The sequence below is a fragment of the Oryctolagus cuniculus genome, chromosome 7 (genome assembly GCF_964237555.1).
Source record: "Oryctolagus cuniculus chromosome 7, mOryCun1.1, whole genome shotgun sequence".
In the NCBI taxonomy this organism is placed as follows: Eukaryota; Metazoa; Chordata; class Mammalia; order Lagomorpha; family Leporidae; genus Oryctolagus; species Oryctolagus cuniculus.
In genome coordinates, this window is record NC_091438.1 from 66,849,290 (window position 1) to 66,869,556 (window position 20,267).

General features: G+C 34.3%; 1 long non-coding RNA gene across 8 annotated transcripts in view; it reads left to right on the plus strand.

Annotated features, from left to right (window-relative positions):
• The window catches only part of LOC103350106 (uncharacterized), a 207,724-nt gene that overhangs the window by 24,743 nt on the left and 162,714 nt on the right, over positions 1 to 20,267 (plus strand). For all 8 annotated transcript variants that reach the window (XR_007923524.1, XR_007923525.1, XR_011390130.1 and 5 more), the window contains exons 2-3: positions 14,191 to 14,290; positions 15,323 to 15,375. This is a non-coding gene — a long non-coding RNA (uncharacterized lncRNA). The remainder of the gene's footprint in view (positions 1 to 14,190; positions 14,291 to 15,322; positions 15,376 to 20,267) is intronic.

Below are 20,267 nucleotides of genomic sequence, written 5' to 3' on the forward strand. Positions count from 1 at the left end.
TGCCTTGTAGCCAATTGCCCCATTCCAGGCCTCCTAAATTAACTCCAATGTTTTTCGCCTTCAACCTTCAACTCCTCCCTCTCAATCAACCTTTATAATCTGGGCTTTATATTCCCCCACAATTTCCTAAACTCCAGCCATACTCTACCATTTTCTTTTCCTCAACAAATCATGCTTTATATGCATCCATGCTGATACTCATTCCCTTTCCAATACCCTTCTCCATTTCCACTTCCTGAAAAAAAAATCCAGACATTCTAGTAGATCTAACTCTCATTTATTTTCTCATATTCTATAGATGGCTCCTTTGGCAGGCAATAAGAACACCCATAATACATTAGGTGTCCTTATAAGACAGTTAAGTCAACCAAACAATCTCTGAAAGCTTCAATGGTTACAAGAAAGAAAATTACCCCTTACAGAGTTATGGATTAGAAAAAAGAAAACCTCAATAGAGATTGTAGTATGTTGTTCATTACATTGTGAAGAGAATCTTTTTAGACTCCTGCTATTCTCAAATGTGTTGGCTCATATGAATGACAGAAAAGTATCAATATTGTCAAATAACCAATACCCATTCTAGGAAACTTTTGCCGATGAACAATATTAAATGTATTTCCGTCAAGAACTACTACTCCAAACTAATTTTGAAAAGTTATGTACAATCACACATATTTTAAATTTTTTTCTAAATGTTTAAAGTTTAATAAATTGTGAAGAATATATATAATTTTCATTTTGCCTTATAAACACTGCATTTAATCATACATTTGCTTCTATAAAGTAGAACTTGAATACCTTATTCATATAGTACCCACCATACTAGGTTGACTAGACTGCCCTGAAAAAAATTATGCCAAGAATCATTTGCAGTACTTTGTTGTGGCATCTCTAGGAAACAAACACAGATTTCGGTACTGAGTATGGTGCTATTGTAATAAATACAGAAAAATGTGGGATTGGCTTTGGAACTGGGTAATCAGTACCTGCTGAAAGAATTCTGATGTGCATGCATGATAGAAAAAAATCCTAGGTTGTCTTTAAAACACTGTTGGTAAAAATATGAGTTTAGAGGATATTTTCCTGAGTTCAGATGGAAATAAATAACACCATTTAATTAGACATTTAGCTGATGTGATTTCTAAGAAAGTGTGGAAAGTGTGGGATGATTTTTTTTTCTAGCACATAGTAAAATATGAGAGGAAAGAAATAAAAATTGAAGAAGAAACTATTGAGCAAAAAATGGGCTATAACAATAATTTGGAAAATTCTCAGCCAGTCTGTATCACAAGAATTCTAAGACATACTCTGGAGCGAGCAACATGAACATGGATAAATAGTCCTTTGCTAAGGATTTCAGAAATGTGATTTATAAATTCAACCAGTTATCTCACCAGAACTAGGACTGGAGGTAGAGTTATCCAATGTCTTGACTTGTTTAGGCTGCTGTAACATAGTATCATAAACTGGGAGGCTTAACAAAAAACAGAACTTTATTTCTCATAGTTTCAGAGGCTGAAAAAAATCAAAGGCCAAGGTATAGGTATATTCTGTGCCTTATGAGTGTCAACTTTCTGGTTCATAGATGGTGCTGTGCCCTTATATCAAAGAGGTGAAGAAGGTCTTCTTGAGGCTCCTTTTATAATGTCCATAATCTCATTCATGAGGACTCTGCTTTAATGACCTAATCACTTCACAAAGGTTCCTAGTTTCTAATAAAATCTTGAAGGTTAAGATTTCAGTATATAAATTGGATGGGGGAGGGCAGGGGAGAAGAGAGAGGGAGTCATAAACCTTGAAACCATAACATCCAAGAAGAAAGTATGATTACCCTTGTGTCTAATGATTGACTTCGTTCTCATCTATGGAAGACCAATAAGATTTTTGAGAATTTAATACTAGCAGAAACACTGTCACCCAGAATGAAGGGCATAGAAATGAAGGAATGTTATTAGACTTCTGGGATTCTACAAGTGAAAAATGGACTTCTGAGAAAGCAGAAGTTCTGAAAGAGTAAAGCTACTGCACTCCTAAGATCCTGGGGACAAATTAAGCCACAGAGAATTATTCTCATAAAATTTAGTATTTTAACCATTTTAAAATGTAAAACTCATGAGTCTTAAATATATTTACATTGTTGTTCACCAGTTCTCCAAAACTTTTTTTTCATTTTGTATAACTGAAACTGTGTACTCATTAAACAGATCCGTTTCCCTTTCCCCATAAGCCCGGCAACCATCATTCTGCTTTCTTTACCTATAAATTTAATTGCTTTAAATACCTAATACCAGAGCTCTCCAAGAATTTAATGAAAATGAATATTACAGAAATATTATGCATGAGTTCCAAATTTTTGTACCAAACTAAATATTTTAATTCCATTTTCTATGAACTTTTTGAAATTCCTTTGTATAAAAATAATCATACAGTATTTGTCTTTTTGTGACCAACTCATTTCACCAAATATAATTTCCTCAAGCAGATTCCATATTGTAACATATGACAGCATCTCTTTCCTTTATAAAACTGAACAGTATTCCATTATGTGTGCATGTGTGTGTGTGTGTGTGTGTGTATCACCTTTTCTTTACCCATTGGCCTATTGGTGAACACTTGGATTGATTCTATCTCTTGGCTACTGTGAATAATGGTGCTATGAACACAATATACAAATATATCTTTGGGATGCTACTTCATTTTTTTAGATGTATAGCTAGAAGTAGGTTGGTAGATCATATGACAATTCTATATTTGTTTCTTCAAATAGTTGCTATACTGTCTTTCATAGCTACAATTTATATTTCTACCACAGTATACAAAACTTCCAATTCTTTCTCATTCTCACTAGTACTCTTCCTGTTCTTTTCTTTCCTTTTTTAGTAGCCAACCTAAAATGAGGTGATATTCCTTAATTACAAATAAAATTATAGTCAATATTTTATCATCCTCAATATTTTACTGAAATGCACAAAGGATCTAATTACATAATTAATAAAATTTATAGGTATGTATTAAAATATGATTCCAGTTGTAACAGACAAAATAAGGGGTGATTTTAAAAGGCATGAAAGGAAGAGTACCTTCAAGATTTTTCAAAATACTGTCATTACTATTGTGTCAATTTTAGAATTAGTTTTCTTTATACCTTATAAGCACTAAACCTGTGCTAGTATTAGTCCGTGTGGTTTTTAAATACTAATTATTTTGATCATAATAGCTATTTTATGATATGGACATTAGCAGGCTCATATACATAAGAGGTAACAGAGGCTTAGAGAAGGTGTTTACTAAGTAAATGACAGCAAAGATTTATTGATGACTACAATTAACTTAAGAAAGTCAAGGATACTCAAATATTCCAGGATATACTAATATATTAATATTATATATATATAATGTATATTATATATATATTATTGTTTAGCCACTTTGTTGGTAATTCTTTAGCCACTTTGTTGGTAATTCTTTTTTCCTTCAGATTTCAGAAACCTATTATTCATTATAAAAGTACTAGATCTTTACTATCAAAACTTTTCCTATCATTTTCAAGAGATGCTGCTTATTCTTTTATGAACTATTTGTATTTTAAAATATATATTCTGAAGTTATCAAGTTCCTCTGTTTAAGAGTAGATATACCCAAGGTAGACAGGCAAATAGCATTCAGGATTAGGATTCTAGTTGATGAATGACATGAATGGTATGGAGTAAAGAATATATAGAATATTCACAAATGAGTTTTTTATATGTAGGGCCATTCATAGGAAATATATAGAAATTTCTGTGAAATTTAAACTAAGAAATCCAGTTATTAGGTTAATTTTTTGTTCATTGCAAGTCAAAGTTTTAGAATGAAAGTCAAAAATTAAGCAATAATGAAACAGTATGTAATAATATTAATTTAACAGTACAGTGTTGTCCTACAAATAAATATATTTTGCAGCTACTGATTTGTGAGTCTGTTTTAAAAAGGAGTCCTTGATGAATGAGGAAAACCACAGCTTCAGTGTTCTGAGGTAAGATGGTTTTTCCTGTTCATGTACTTTTCCCACAAAGAAGCCATAATAAAATGTTGTCATCTTCATTTTGTGTAAAAAGGTTAACATTAGCATACACCTTAGGTTATTCTGCTTCTAAGCTATTTCTTCAGTTTATTAACTTTGAATAAATCACTTAAGACCTTCTCAAGTATTTGCTTTGAAATTACAGTCCATGCTATTCATTAGACCACTTAATTTTTGGTTGATTTTAAAGACTTAAAATGTAAATTGGAATTGACTAGTAGACTTTATATTTAATATTACAATTGTATCACTGTTTTCCATCGAGATAATCTCTGACCATAGACCAAACTACTTAAGGATCTTATGTTGTTGTTATAATTGACCTGTAGAGGGCACTATTAACAGGCAAATGAAAAGCCTTTTGACATAGGCTAATATAGCTAAATTTTAATTTCTGTTTGCCCTAAATCACATATGATTATCTAGTATTAAGTTATTAAATAAATGTAACACAACTTTAAAATTATAGTATTTTGATGCTATGATAAAAGTAGATATTACTTGAATGGAAGGTATGAATCATAATTTCCCAACTTCCATTTTTTTTTAATTCTGTAGGTAGATTGGCAGAGGAACAACACAACTACCTTCAGTTCTAACAATTAATTATTCAGTATCTTCTCTAATATTTAATATAGAATCTGTGACAAAGAGAAACCAGTCTTTGTTTCAACTCTCTGAACATAAACTATATCTTAGAAAATGTGAATTTTATACATTTGAGTATGAGGAAATAATTATAATAAAAAATGACATAGAAGCACGTGTTTGACCAAGCAGTTGAGGCGCCAGTTCAGATGCCTGCATCCCATATGAAGATGCCTAGTTCAAGTCCGTGGGCTTGGGCTCTCAATTCCAGCTTCCAACTAAAGCAGACCCTGGGAGATGGTGATGATGGATCCAATTATTGAATCCCTGACACCCTCTGTGGGAAACCTAGGAAAAATTTTGACTCATGGCAGCCTCAGCCAGTCCTGGCTATTGCAATTATTTGGGGAGTGAACCAGCAGATGGGAACTCTCTTTAACATCTCTCTTTGACTTCCGGGTTCTCTTTCTCTCAAATTTTTAAAAAATACTTTAAATTCGGAAATAAAGTAAGCATCTTTAATGTTTACTTAGTTTGGATGGCAACCAGGTGGGTATAGGTAGGGAAAAGATTTGGACTGTTCAATATATAAACCACTCTTACCATGAATGCCAGTAAAAGTCCTTCAAAATTAAGGGAATCTGTCATTTTTTGTAAATTCTCTTCTGCTTCCATAAACACAGCCGTAATCAATTAAAGACCCACTTGTGAAGGAGCCATTGTTTGCAGTTCCATTCAGACATTGCTGAGTTGTCTTTTAGGCTGCCTGTGCGGAAACCCTGGTAAGGTGATGAGAAAGTTCAAAGCACCTAGTTTTTCAATGTGTATTTTGTCCTTGAGACTCCACTTTATCTTTTTATTCATTAAAAAAATTGCAGGGTAGTATATATATATATTGATTTTGGTTCTGGTAAAGGAAGGGGGCTTAAGAATATAGAAATGCTTGAAAATATTCCAATAATATAATTCTATGTGACTTTCAGATAGCATTGTCAAATATAAATTCTATAGACTAGTCAGTATTGAAAATGTTTGCTAAGGATTAATAGTATTTCATATAATAATTCTGTTTGTAGGAAGTAAAGAATACTTTCTGCAAAACCAGTAAATCATTAATTTTTGTCATGACTGACATTTCCTTTTTGACCTCAGCTTCTCTACTACAGTTCTAATTTGTGAATGAGGCAACTGGCAGTGAAGATTTCTATATTCAATCTTGCTTGCTAGTGTTGAGCAACTGGTGTATGTAAAAAAAATTTCAGATATAAATTTGCATCAATAATTTAAGAATTAATAAGATAATAGTAAATCTATATTAAAATTATTTAGTTCTATTTATATGCACAGAATTAGAAAGACTGGACCAATTCTGTCTCCCAGATACAAAGAACAAAAGTTACTTATAAATAAGAGTAAATCCTTCTAGGCTTTCTAGGGAGAAATGGGCCAAATTTCTTCCCTCACTGACTAAAGAATAATCTGGAGTAGGCCAAAAGGAAGTCAAATTCCACCATATTTAGCTGGAAATTGAATCCAAATATAAAAGAGTGTTTGGAATGGAAATTAAGGTATCAAGTGATCAAGCAAGAATATATTTTCTTTCCTAAGACTCCTTTGCTTTACCTTATCAAAGGAAGAGAGCAGCTTTCTTTGAGACAACCATTTAATAAAACTGCCATGTCTTGTTGCTGTTTTGCTAGAACATAAGCCTCTCTCTCTTTTCCTTGAGTGATATGTCTGGGGAGGTTATGAGAAAGAGCCTTAGTGCCCAGAACAGCCACTGTAAAGATGACTCAGGACACCTTCACTAAATCCATTCATTACCTTGGCCCTCATGGGAGTTACAAGCATAGTCTGCCAATTAGATGTTGGTAATGTGGACTCTGCTTTAGGGAATTGGGTAAGACTGCCAGAATTCATTCCTGAACTTTAGCAGCCACAAAAGAGTATTTTTCTGTCATCTGAAACTGATTCAAAACCACGTCCCAAAAGGACAAGCTTCCTTTTGTGCACCATCTATCCTCAAGTCTAACGACTAATGGTGTCACAACATCAAGTTTTTAACAAGATCACAGAAAACATCCCCTGAAGGAGAACAGACGGCAAACCATGTCTTCTGTAGGTGATTTGACTCTATTTCACTATTTTCTAATTTTTGAAAATTTGCTTTGTTAAACCTTTATGTGGCAATTCACCACAAATTTATGATGCTTTATTGTTTAATGAGAGATTAAAATGTGACTTATGAGAATCATACAAAAAGGTTTCCAAACTCTGTAGATGTTGAATACAGTAATTAATGTAACATCTCAAAAAAAAAAAAAAAAAGTGCTTGCCCTTGCCATGAAAAAATATTTCCAAAGTGTGATCTTGAAGTTGTATTGGGAACACTACTGCCTGCCCTTCTAACAAACATGCATAAGGCTAAATGCTCTGCTTTCTAGTCTGTTACATTGTTGTCTTTTCTTTGTATTTGTACACATTGGTCAAATTGAATGCTTGAATGATGTTTTGAAATTTTTGAGGGGCAGAGGTAGATTTTCTTAATAAGGATTTTGCAAGTGTAAATATCTTATTAGTAGAATGAACAAATCTTGGAAAATTTCCAAGATATTCTGTATAAAATGTCAGGGAACTCTAAATAGTTGGAACTTTAGATAGTAAAACTGCTAGTCTGTCCCTGTAGACACTAAGAAGGGTTTGAGTCTGTATCAAGGTTTTGTTTTTTTTTTTCCTTTCTGAAGTCATGTATTCTTTAGGCTTCTAGTCCTAATTTTACTTTAGAAATTATTTTTAATATGTTTCAGACAAGAGCCTTCTGTAGAGGTCTTGAATACAAGTACTGTATCGTTGTTTTGTATTCTTGTACAAATATATTTTATTGGGAACCTATTTCAAAATACTTGTTAAACATATGAGCTTATTCACATGAATGCACTCACTGCTGTAACTGTAGGGGCAGAAGTTGAAACAGAGGAACCTATGTCTCATACTCATGGCTGCAGCTCCCTGTTTGGGAAAAGAGGTTTCCTTCAATAGCTCACTGCCTGTGCACACACTGCACTTCAGACATACTTACTCCTTTCTGCTGTGACGTGCATGCACAGATGCACACGCACACATCCCTATGATTTAAGGGAAAAAAACACATTAGTCATGAAACTTAGGAGCTGAAAGTAAGCGAGTTACAGCCTGGATAGTAACTGTTCAGAACTTGAATGAATCGCCACAGTTTTCACCAAGTAACTGGCTGGCCTTCTCAGGCAGGCTCCAAATTCCTGTTGAAATGAAGACTTTCTTTCCTGGACTAGGCCTGGCATTCCTGGGAAACAATGGCCCTTTTCAAATGGGCTCTGAAATTTCACAGGTGAAGGGAGAGGGGCAGTTATTTGATCCCACCCACAAGAAGCCTGTTAGTATTTTAAAAAGTGAAGACAGAGCCTATCATGGAAAAGCAGGCAAAGCTGGCTAGTGGTTAAGAGCTGCAATCTAGACCCACAGTTCTACAGATCCCTGTGAAATATGAATCAATTTCAATGCTCTGTCTTTGAATCACATTGCAACTCTTTTTTTCTAGATTTTTTTTAACAGTGGACTGCAGAACTACTGAAACAGGGTTTTACTTTGTATCACGTTGTTATGGAAGAGCATTATTCACATTTTCTTTAATTAGGACCTGACATTAGACTTCATAAAATAAGGAAGCATTTGCTGAGGTTTGGTATGTGTGTGTGTGTGTACACATGCATGTGTGTGTATAAGGTCATTTTGGAAGAAATGCATGGTAAAATATACAGTATATCACATATATAACTGTATATTGGGTTAAATGATAATTTCAGCAAACATCCTTTCCAAGACATAATTGTATTATAATTCCATAATTTAGGAATTCATTATGGAAGTGTAGATTATATGCAATTTGAAAGAATTTGAGTTATTGATCATTATACATACAACTAACATAAGATGCATTTCATAGATTTTACGAAGATTGAGAATACATTCAGTGGTGCTTTTGGAATCCTTATTTGATCAGATCTCTCAATGATTGACAGAGATAAACTGAGTTTTAGTACTGTGCTTAGTGTATGTGAAAACTAAGGAAAGCTCAGATTGTAATACTTATCATTAATAAATCAAGCTTATTAAGCATTTCTTTATGTAAAAGACTAAATATTTTCTCTTTTACTCTTTCTGACATTTGTGATAATTGCCCCAAGATTGATGATGTAGTCAGTATTTAATTTAGCCCAATTTGGAGATTTATTTTAGGTAGATTACTGAAGACTCAGAAAACAGCTTTTGTCCTTAAAAGTAAACAATAGAACTCTTTATGAAACCATCACTAAATTTTACAGACTTCATTAAAAACATTATTTAGTAGTTATGTAGCAGTATAATACTTTGAAACAATTTTCCTGATAATTTGGTTAATACATGATGTTGTTCCTCCTACCCCCACTCGCTGCTATCTGTGATCCCAACTGTAACAACATGTTAGATACTCTGAATTTATGTCTTAGAAAAAAGATTTAAAAGGGGGAACAGCAGTAAAACAAAGTATTGTTTATGCTTCAAAAGCAAAGATGTAGAAAGAAAAATAATTTACACACATACAAGTTAATGAAAAATATCAAGGTGCAATAATATGCTAACAGATTATAAATCAATTAATTTTTCAAATCCATCAAGAAAAATTTCTCGGGTGAGAAAGAGGACAAAAATGGGGAAAGAATATTTAGATTTTTTCATATCACTTGGAAAGTGTTCTCAGGTACCTTTTTTCCTCAAGCCCAGTGATCAGTTTGGGGATTAACAATAGAACAAATACATAAAATTGGGTTTCTAGAACTGAAGATGATTTCTTACAGTGGAGCTTAGAGAGATCTCAAACGTTATATTGTGCCACTCTTCCCCTACCTCCAATTATGTCCCTTACTTGGTGTATGGAGAACAAAATGAGTGACATATTCGAGGTACAGACCTGAAATGGCCTCTTAGAATCTCTTGTCTCACTAATAAACCCTGGAGAGCAGCAGAATGCTTTCACGTTGAACTGAAAACAGAATGGTTACAGCTCAGAGCATAAGCAGACTGGAGAGAAGTATGACGTAGCTGACATCTGCATGCGCCAGTAGTAGAGACCAGAGAAAACAGGCATGTCACGGCGTTAGCCTGAAGTTGTCACTGAGAACCAGATGTCACCTGTTAATTGTGTGATGCCCTTTTAGATTCTTACAGCTTAGATACAACCTCAGCAAAATGATGTTTATAGAGAGGAAGATGAGTGAAATGTGAAATTACCCTAAATATCAGAATTAGTTGTGAATCTGGACACTGCAGATACTTAAATCTTCAAGTTTCCTATCATTAAGGTTTTATCTCTCTCTACCTAAATCCTAGCTATTCTCATCAGTGATGGTGTGAAAACAACCATCCTTCAATCCCAATCCAACATAACCAGTGGAAAAATCAGATGAAAAAGAAGAAATGGATATTCTGAATACTCTGCAGGAACTTCTTACTAGTATCACCATCTCTTAGACCCATTATGCCTCGATTTATTCTTGCAGTTTCTGTTCCTCCAACACTATGAATAGAATTATTGTTCTTACCTTCCTTACCTTCCTCTTCGAATAACACATCTATATTTTGATGAACACTAACTTTAATGATCAGTTTCAAAGCTATTTCTTGCAGTGTTATCTTTCAAGAAGTAATAATCTCTCTCATATATATTTATATATAATTTCTATCATATATACACAAATATTTGTCATGATCTGACTAAACCAATTATTTCACAGCTATTAGATTATCTCTAGTAAATATAGTGGCTACCATTGTAGGAGTTGGTTAAGTGATATAACCAACTTTTTTTATCTACCCATCACATCATGAATAATGGCACAGATTCTGCTACACATGGATATTTTTTCATAAACAAACATAAAATAATACGAGTAAAGTTCTACAGACCATGAAATCTCAGCTTTCTGCTGCATATGCTCTGATGATACCTTGCATAAATATTGACCTTTGATTAAATAAGCAATAGGGTAATCTTCACTTATGAATGTGCCTACCTCCTAAGACCCCCAGTGAGTACCTTAAATTGTGGATAGTACTAAACTCTATATGTGTGTAAATGTGTGTGTATGTCTATATACAGATATATGCATGTTTTCTCTAAAAATGCATAAGTATGGTAAAGTTTAGTTTAAAAATCAAGCATAGTAAGAAATCAACAGCAATAACTAATAAAATAGGACAATTATAACAATATGCCATAATAAAGTTTTCTATATCTCTTTTATTATTCTTTGGTGCCATTCTTAAATACAATATGGATTACTTGAACATACACATTGTGATATAGCAACAGTTGATCTTATCACCTGGATAGCTAGAGAGTAATTGAATGGTAGTATATATGCACTGGACAAGATGATTAACATAGAGAGCAAGACAGAGTAAAATGGTGGCAGATTTCATCACACTACTCAAAATGGAATGTAATTTAAAACTTAAAGATTTATGTATTTCTGGAGTATTCCATTTTATGTTTTTAGACCACAGTTGACTGAATCAAACTGAAATCACAGAAAACAAAGCCTCAGCAAAGGAGGGACTGCTTTGTTTTAGCTCTCTAGTGAACCGGATAACCTATAATCTTCCAGAATCACTGGCTAAATAGAGGAGCATTTAAGAATAATGTCTAGTGTATCATTTATATAAAATATAAGATTAGCAGATTCTAATAATCTGTTCATAAAAATTAGTGAAGAAATTGTTTGTATATTTTAGTTAGTGTACTTACATAGTATTGATAGTAATTTAACATTGAGCTCATGAACAAATAGCGGGTGTTGATGAGTAAAATAGATGAAGCCTAGAGATCAGCCTTCAGATTAAGTAGTAGGAAATCATTGCTGAAAACCACAGTCCAATTATCAGCCCTGGACTATATATTGAAACCAACATACTTTTTTTACACATTTTCCATAATTAATCAAGTTAAAATAAATTATAAACCATATAAGATTAACATTTTTCCCTCATACTGGTAATTTTTTAATGTTTTCAACCTACAGGAACATAATAAAACCATGAAAAATATGTCAATGCTTACCATACTTCAGGCAGTGTCTTCATTTTTTTCTTCTTTTTTACTCACATGTGTATAAAGAATATGTCTATCTAGCCTTATTAATTCAAATTGTTTTTTAACGATCAAGTTGCTTAGATAACTGCTGAGTTTTTTTAATTTAATCATCAGCTTGTTTATAAAACAAATTTATTCACATTTTTGGCCATATCTATTATCTTTCTAGAAAAATAGGTAACAAATATAATAACAATAATTAAAACAGCTAATTTTAAAATTATTCTCTACTAAGACCAAATAAGGAAATATTCTTCACTAAGACCAAATAAGGAAAGTGTCATTATTTATACTTTGCAGATAAAGTATAACCACATTTCCAAGGTCACCCATTGAGTTAGCCCATGATAAAGCGAGGATTTAATTCCATGCCTGTCTGATGTTATTTGCTTAACTGTTAGATTCTTCTTGCTTCCGTTAATTGCACGTTAGCCTTTGGCTAGTTTTCCGTGTTGCTTTTCATTTAGTGTGTATCCAATTCTAAGTGTCATGAAGAATGTATAAATAAATAAACCACAGTATCTCCTTTTAAGGAAATTGTAACTCAGCAGAGGACATAATATATATACAATACATTCATCAATATGATAGTATAAAGCAAGGAGCAGAACATGTAGAGCAGGCTATTGATAGGGCTTACCAAGGGGTCGGTGCTGTGGCATTTTGGGTAAAACCTCCACCTGTGGTGCCGCATCCCATATGGGTATCTGTTCAAGTCCTGGCTGCTCCACTTCTGATCCAGCTCTCTGCTATGGCCTAAGGAAGCAGTAGAAGATGGCCCAGGTCCTTGGGCTCCTGCAGCTGTGTGGGAGACCCAGAAGAACCTCCTGGCTCCTGGTTTTAGATTGGCCCATCTCTGGCTATTGCAGCCATTTGGATGGCTACACCAATGGATAGAAGACCTCTCTTTGCCTCTGTCTCTCTGTAACTCTACTTTCAAATAAATAAATAAATTTTTAATTGTATTTTTTTTTTTTATTAGACAGAGACAGATACGGTTTGAAAGAGCTCTCATTCATAGGTTAACTCTCCCAAATGCGCACAGCAGCTGAGACTGGGCTGGGGCCAAAGCTGGAAATGGGGAATGCACTCAGAACTCTCAAGTTACTTGAACCATCACTGCTGCCTCCTGGTGTCTGCATTACCAGGAATCTGGAACCAAGAGCCAGACCCAGTACTCCGATATCTTAAGTGCTAGGCTAAATGCCCTTTCCAAATACACAGTTTTGAAATGAATATGAGTCAGACACTACTTTTTCTCTTTTTGATGAATATAGAGGAAAATCCAGAAACCTACTCTTCTGAGTTTTGAAACCCTCAGATATTTCAAGGACATGAACCACCAGAGTGTGAAGAAGGTAAACGATTTGAAGAGAACTTCTGTGAAGGAAACAGCATTCAAACCTCATCTTACTTGTGCAGAAGAGAAGCGTACAGTTAGAAAGAGTGGGTTTTCACAAGACCACTTAGAGGGATTTACATGTCTTTCCTGACATTATGGGACCTTGCAACCTGGAGTCAATCACTCACCTAGACTATTCAAGTGATAAGAAAAGGGCTAACTGTGCTTGGTATAGACCTAAGAGTTTTGTTGCTTCTTTAAAACTGCCCTGGTCTGTGGCAAAGAATTTATTAGTAGACTAGGTTTGAGCCACTGCAAGTAAAAGAATGGGTTGAAAACTTTCCTGAGGACTAACAAAGAGGATCAACAGGAAGTATTAAAGAGACTCCAATAGTGTGACCTTGTGTGAGATGTCCAGGAACATGAAGGGCTGAATTGGAGTGCATGCAGTCAGGAGAATGAAATGTTGCCAACTATGGAAACTTCTAAATCCAAGATACAAAAGATTCCCATAAGATTATCAGCTTTGCTTATGTACCTAGCACATAAAATATGATGTAACTGGTCAAGGAAAAATCATTTCATTCTCTTATTTCTTTGAGCATGCTCACTGTGATCCTGGAAGGGTCTAGCAAAGTGGCTAGCCAGTTAAAGAAGAGAAAGACAGGTGGGGAAAAAAGGCAAAATAGAACCATGCTCATTGTGTATGAGGCAAGCAAATACAGACCTTGCGTTTGGGAATGAAAAGTCTAAATTTGATTTGCTGTAGAAACATTGATTAATAACATGAATTGCACAAGTATAAATTGTAATTATTGAATTAGGGCAATGCTTTATGACTTAAAGGGTTACAGAACTGCTTTATACCTAGGAAGAAGCAAAAAGTCATGAAATTAGCCAGTTTTTCATCCAGCAACAGGAAAGAATATCCACACTGAATAAATTTTCAAGAAGTATTAGAGACAAAAGATAATTGTGATTTGAACTCTGCTACATGTCTTGGTTTAATATACTAATTATATTTTTCAGAAAGCATTCATGTAACACTGTGAGATCTCAGCTAATGGAGTTAGTGATACCCTTTCTACCTGGGTTAAGGAGCAATGTCCAACTGTATAAAGATTACTAGGTAAGGACTTAGTGGAGTGATAAAGGTCTATTTTTTTTATTAGTCTCCTTATCTAAGTTTTACAGTATTTCTTAATGTCAGCTTCTTCACATGTAAAAAATTATTTAAAATGTAAAAATGCTATGTAAAATACCTTTTGCTTCAAATGAAATAATAAAAATAAGTATAATAATGTTATGAATACATGTTGAATACCAAGTGCCATACGTGTGTGATTTTAAGACTACTATTTTTATTTATTGGAGAGACAGACATAAACACAGACACATACACACATGGGGTGGGGGAGGTAGAAAGAGAAAGAGAGACGTGACAAATGATAGAGAAGGAGCACCTATCTGCTGTTTCACCCCCTGGATTCTGGCAACAGCTTGGGTTGGGCCAGGCAGAAGCTATGAGCTGGGAACTCAATCCAGCTCTCGCATGTGGGTAGCAGATTTCCAACTACTTTACTCATCTGCTGCTCCTCCCAAGGTATACATTAGCAGAAGGCTGGAATCAGGAGCTGAGTCAGTACTTAAATGCAGGTACTCTGTCATGGGAAGCAGTCATCCCAAGTGGTATCCTAACTTCTGCCAGCTTATTATTAAAAATAATAATAGTCATTGTCTAAGTAGAACTGATGAACTCAAGTTTTTAATAATGTGAAAAGGTGATTTTTTTCTTTTAGTTTGAAAATTTATGTCCATATGTATTTCAGACATTTAAAAAAATACACCCACATGATATAGTGAAGAATTGTCATGTTTTAAATATAAAAATATTGATATTGCTTGTTTCCTATTGACACATTTTAGATAGCACCTTAAGATGAGATGTTTTGTCTCAAGCGTAAGTTATATATGGCATGAAAAAAAATAGGTGACAACTCTATATGAACATATAAAAATTAGAGAATATGAAAGATTGTGTATGTGTGTATAGCTGAAAATGTACATGTGCTTGTGTTTGTTGGATTATGGGTAAGAATGTGTATATAGTTTATTTAATTCTCATCTTAACACTATGATTGTTATTTTCTGTATTTCACAGATGAAAATACTGATACACAAAGTTTGAAGAACTTGGTCACAGACATACTGCTGGTGAGTGGCAAAGCCAGACACATTACCCAGCAAAATTTGTTGTCTTAAATATACCCTCTATTTTGCACTCATGTGTACATTATTCCTACCATTTAAATAGAGCTATAGTACAACTTATATATTAATTACATATGAAAGGATTAAACGTAAGTTTTGGAAATGTTAGTGTTTACTTAAGTGAAGAATCATAATTCAGCCAGAATGTAGGAATTTGAAAAGACTTGTCAGGATGTTTTGAGTCCTCATGAATGGGAGTAGATTGCTTCCCACTTACTTCAAGTCAAATGATAGGGATTTCAAAAAGAATGTTAGATGAACTTGAACTTGGAGGATGTGGAGGCTCTGGTATCTGATTCATATCTAATCTAGAAGCCAAGTCTGACTGAAGAGACTTGGTGGCAGCATGTTTGATAGTACAAGTAGGAAATAACTCCACTTACAGAGACTGAACTAAGGTTGCACGTTTTCTCGGTTCCAGATGTAGGCTGTATAATGTTGTCTTACACTAACTCCAAGAATCGTGTCTAAAAGAAGAGGAGACCACAATAGAAAGACAGGCAATAAGGAGAGGCATCATAGATAACCACTCATAGGGATGCATGTGTACTCACGAAGGAAGTTGTTAGGGCAAGACCTCAATTGTTGCAGATCCCCAGAGAATCCACAGAAGTACCCCATGAAACCAGCAGGTTACTCATCTGCCATGTGCTAGATTACCAGTCTTTCCTGATACTTAATTTTACCAACGGAGTCAGAAGCTGTGATTAGTCCATCCTCTCCCTCACTGTAAGTTGTGCCAATCATCCTGTCCTCCTTTATGTTCCTCTAATGCATCACGTTATCTCTGCTTCAGGATTTTTACATTAATCACCTCTGCCTGATCTACTCTTTGTTGAGATTATGAGGGGGCTTACTTTAGAGAGTTATTTACATATTGAATAGTGTTTCCTCAGAGAGAGCTTCTCTTTTTAATATGCTTGTGCTGCTATAATAAAATACCACAGACTAAATAATTTTTTTAAAAAAATGAGAAATTCATTTTTCAAAGTCATGAACAATGGGAAGTACAAGATTAAGGCATCAGCAGGTTTGGTGTCTGGAGAGCTACTCTGTGCACCATTGTGGAATGGTGCCTTGTTGCTGCAACCTCCAGTGAGAAAAACGCTGTGTCCTCACATGGCAAAAGGGATAGAGGGCAAAAATAAATGGACATCTTTCTGAAGCCCTTTTTAGAAGGCAGAGCACTCATCATTTAACCATCTCTTCATATCTCTATAATGGGGGTTAAGGTTTTTTTTTTGTTTTTTTGTTTTTTTGTTTTTTTTGACAGGCAGAGTTAGACAGTGAAAGAAACAGACAGAAAGGTCTTCCTTCCATTGGTTCACCCCTGAAACAGCCACTGTGGCTGGCATACTGCACCAATCCGAAGCCAGGAGCCAGGTGCTTCCTCCTGGTCTCCTATACGGGTGCAGGGCCCACGTACTTGGGCCATCCTCCACTGCCTTCCTGGGCCACAGCAGAGAGCTGGACTGGAAAAGGAGCAACCGGGACAGAATTCGGTGCCCCGACCAGGACTAGAACCTGGGGTGCCATGCCGCATCAGAGGATTAGCCTAGTGAGCCGCGGCACCAGCTCCAGGATTAAGTTTTAATACATAAAGTTTGGAAGGAACACATTCAAACAATAGCATCTTCATAGAAGGCCTCGTAAGACCTTGTTTAGAAGGTTTACGGGTATTCAAAGTGTGGAGGAAGTCATAGGAGGCCAAAACAGTAACATGATTCCATTTAACATTTAAAAAAGTCATTCAGCTATGCATAGAAGGAGAATTATAGAAGAAATTAATGGAAAGGAGATAGATAGTTTCAGTTTATGTTTTATAGATCTCCTACCCCAAGTTCACTTTCCAAATGCTTACCACAGCCAAGACTGGACCAAGCTGAAGTCAAGAGCCAGGAATTCAGTTTGGGTGTCCCACTTCAGTGTTGGGGAACCAAGTACTGCCTCCCAGGATGTGTATTAGCAGAAAGCTGGATTGGAATCAAGGAGCCAGGACTTGATCAGGCAGTACAGTATAGGATGCAAGGATCCCAGTGGGTGACTTAAAACACTATGCTGCCTGCCTGCTCCTATGTGAGCCCTTTAAAGGTGAAATGTCAGAGAGATGCTCTTTTCTGACCTCAAAGAAGCAAATTGATATATGAGAGGAAGGGGAGCACATGTCAGAAATTTAAGGATGGCCTGGGAGCTGATAGTTGTTCTTGGCTGAGAGTGTGAAAATGGAGCCTCAGAAATATAGCTACAGCTGGTGAATGGTGTAAATGACCTGAATGAGCTTGGGTGGGTACTCTTAAGCTCTAGATGAGATCACAGCCCCAGCCGAAGTCTTAATTTTGGCTGTATGTGAAAATGAGCAGAGAGCTCGACTACTCTGTGATTATGTTTCTGACCCACCGAAGCTATGCAATGATAAATAGGTGTTGTTTAAGCTATGAAGTTTGTTATTTGCTACACAGCTATAGAAAACTAATGTACCTGGCAAGCAGTGTTACCATTATGGCTGTATTATACTTAAGTTGTTTATTAGACATTCAATAAGAAATGTTAAACATAGAATTTATAATTTCAGCCTGTCATTCAGGGGAGATTAAGATGGAAGCTTCATGCGTGTGCTAGTATTTCAAAATAAATAGAAACCACTAAGAATTGTCTTACTCTATAGAGGTGACTCAGTAGATGGGAAAATAAGAGAAAATGGACCTGTTTTCCAAGAGCTTATAGTTTTAGATAAACAATAATCTTTTTAGCTATATATGATATTATTCTAGAAAGAATATTACTTTAATAGTAAAAATTTAAAATAGAAGACAGTAATTATAAGCTCTTCCTTTTTAATTCAGCAAATTCTATTTTATCAAAATTTATTTTATCTTAAAAAATAGGTGCTGATTGACTCTTTACTGTTTATTGATTTTCTCATTATAACAATGCTTATTAGGGAGATATTGTAAGTTTTTCCTACTTTGCTTTTGGTGACTTCCTCTTTTACATAGAAATTCTGGTAGTTTAATTAGAAATTGCGTTTACTACGGTCTTTCTAATACCCTGAACTCCAGAAGTAGTTGACATTTTAGAAATCATTTAGCACAGAGTTTTTGGTTCAACTGTGGGTAAATTAAGGAACCTAAAGCTTAAATGGCATGCAAGTGCCAGTAAAAATAAGTCATAGAGTCAAAATCCAAGACCATTGTTTTTTCATGTATTATACAGTATCATATTACTTCTCTGCCCACATGGAAAATTCACTTCTTTGGGAAGAAAGAATGATGTGATCTATGTAACCTTATATACAAGATTGTATTTACATAGTTTCAGTGCCTTCATTTGATAAGTGATATTTAATATACCTATTAACATTTTATAAACAACTAACAAGGACAATAAAAAATAAGCCTGGACTTTGTTAAAAAATATTTGGGAAGAAAATATCAGGTAAAATATTCCTGTGGAGATGCACTGAATCTCCTGTGTACTGTCAGTGCTGATTATTTTTGCTGGATGAGTCCTCCTACTGTCTTATTGGTACTAATGATAAGTAATTATAAAATATTTTTGGAAGTTTGACTCAAAAAATTTTTCATTCTTTTAAGTCATTGCAGTGAACCTAGCAAAAAAGGAAGTCATGACTATTAATAATTGAATAGATATTGCCTCATTCTCTTTCTTGGTGAGAGTATAGTCTTTGGTATTCTGATTTATCCTATATGATAACTATATTGAATTGCTTTGTTTCAGATTGTTCTTTGGGAGAAGGTAGGGAACAGTTGATTGCTAGTCATTTGTTTGGGTTGTCTTGAATAGAGTTGGCGCTATTTAAAGAATGATCACTGAAACTCAGAAAATGCTTTTCATTATAGTTCTGATTGTTACACAAGTTGTGAATGACATCAATTTTAGAAGGTCTTTGCCATCACAAAGATTATAATATAAAAATAGAGAACCAGTCCTATGTAGTATTTAACATGGTAGCATAAAAGTAGCAGGGGGAATTTGATATTTGCAAATATATATGTAAATAAGTCAGTTGGGAGAGAAGATTTTTCATGCTTGTTAATTATGGGCTAAGGTATTTTAAGTATATTTATTCCTAGAAGAATAGAATTGAAATCTTAAATTTCTCCATCATATAGTTTTAGGTTTAGTTTTAGAGCCATGGTTCCTAATTAGTAGTTAAGTGAAAAGAAAAATAAAGCTTAGAGTCTACCAAGCTCCTTTCATTTGTAAGTGTGGAATTGGTTCATATTCTTTTGCTGGAACTCAGCTTTACCAAACTAGTGTTTTAGTTGGCTCAGTAATATTTTTATTTAAATAAATGCAGAAATTTAAGAAACATAAAATAGAAGGTTGACTGTATCCAATAAAATTCAGGGAAAAGAAGACTTAAATAGCAATATCTTTTCTGAATATTAGCTTAAAAGGTAGCTTTCTGGTAGTCAACTCACAGAAATAATACTAAAATATTATTCTCTTTGGTTTTTATGTAATATTTTTAAGTGTGAAAATATATATAACAAGAATTTGGAGAAGTCATCATTTGTTTTATCTTGACATATGCAATAGAAAATATACAGAAAAAGTAAACAGTTTCTTAAAATTATTAAAGAAATTAAAATAAAATAAACATAAATTTCTTGAAAAAAAAAGATAAGAAATACCTGATTTACTTCTTAATCCTGGAAAGGACAAGTAAAGGCTGTTGGACTTCATGAAACAATATGCTCAGATATGGTGCACTTAGCAAAATATGTACTATGAGAATTTCACATGTAAAATATACAAATATAATAATCAAAGAAGAAATTACTTTCTTTGAGTACATATCCTTTGGAATA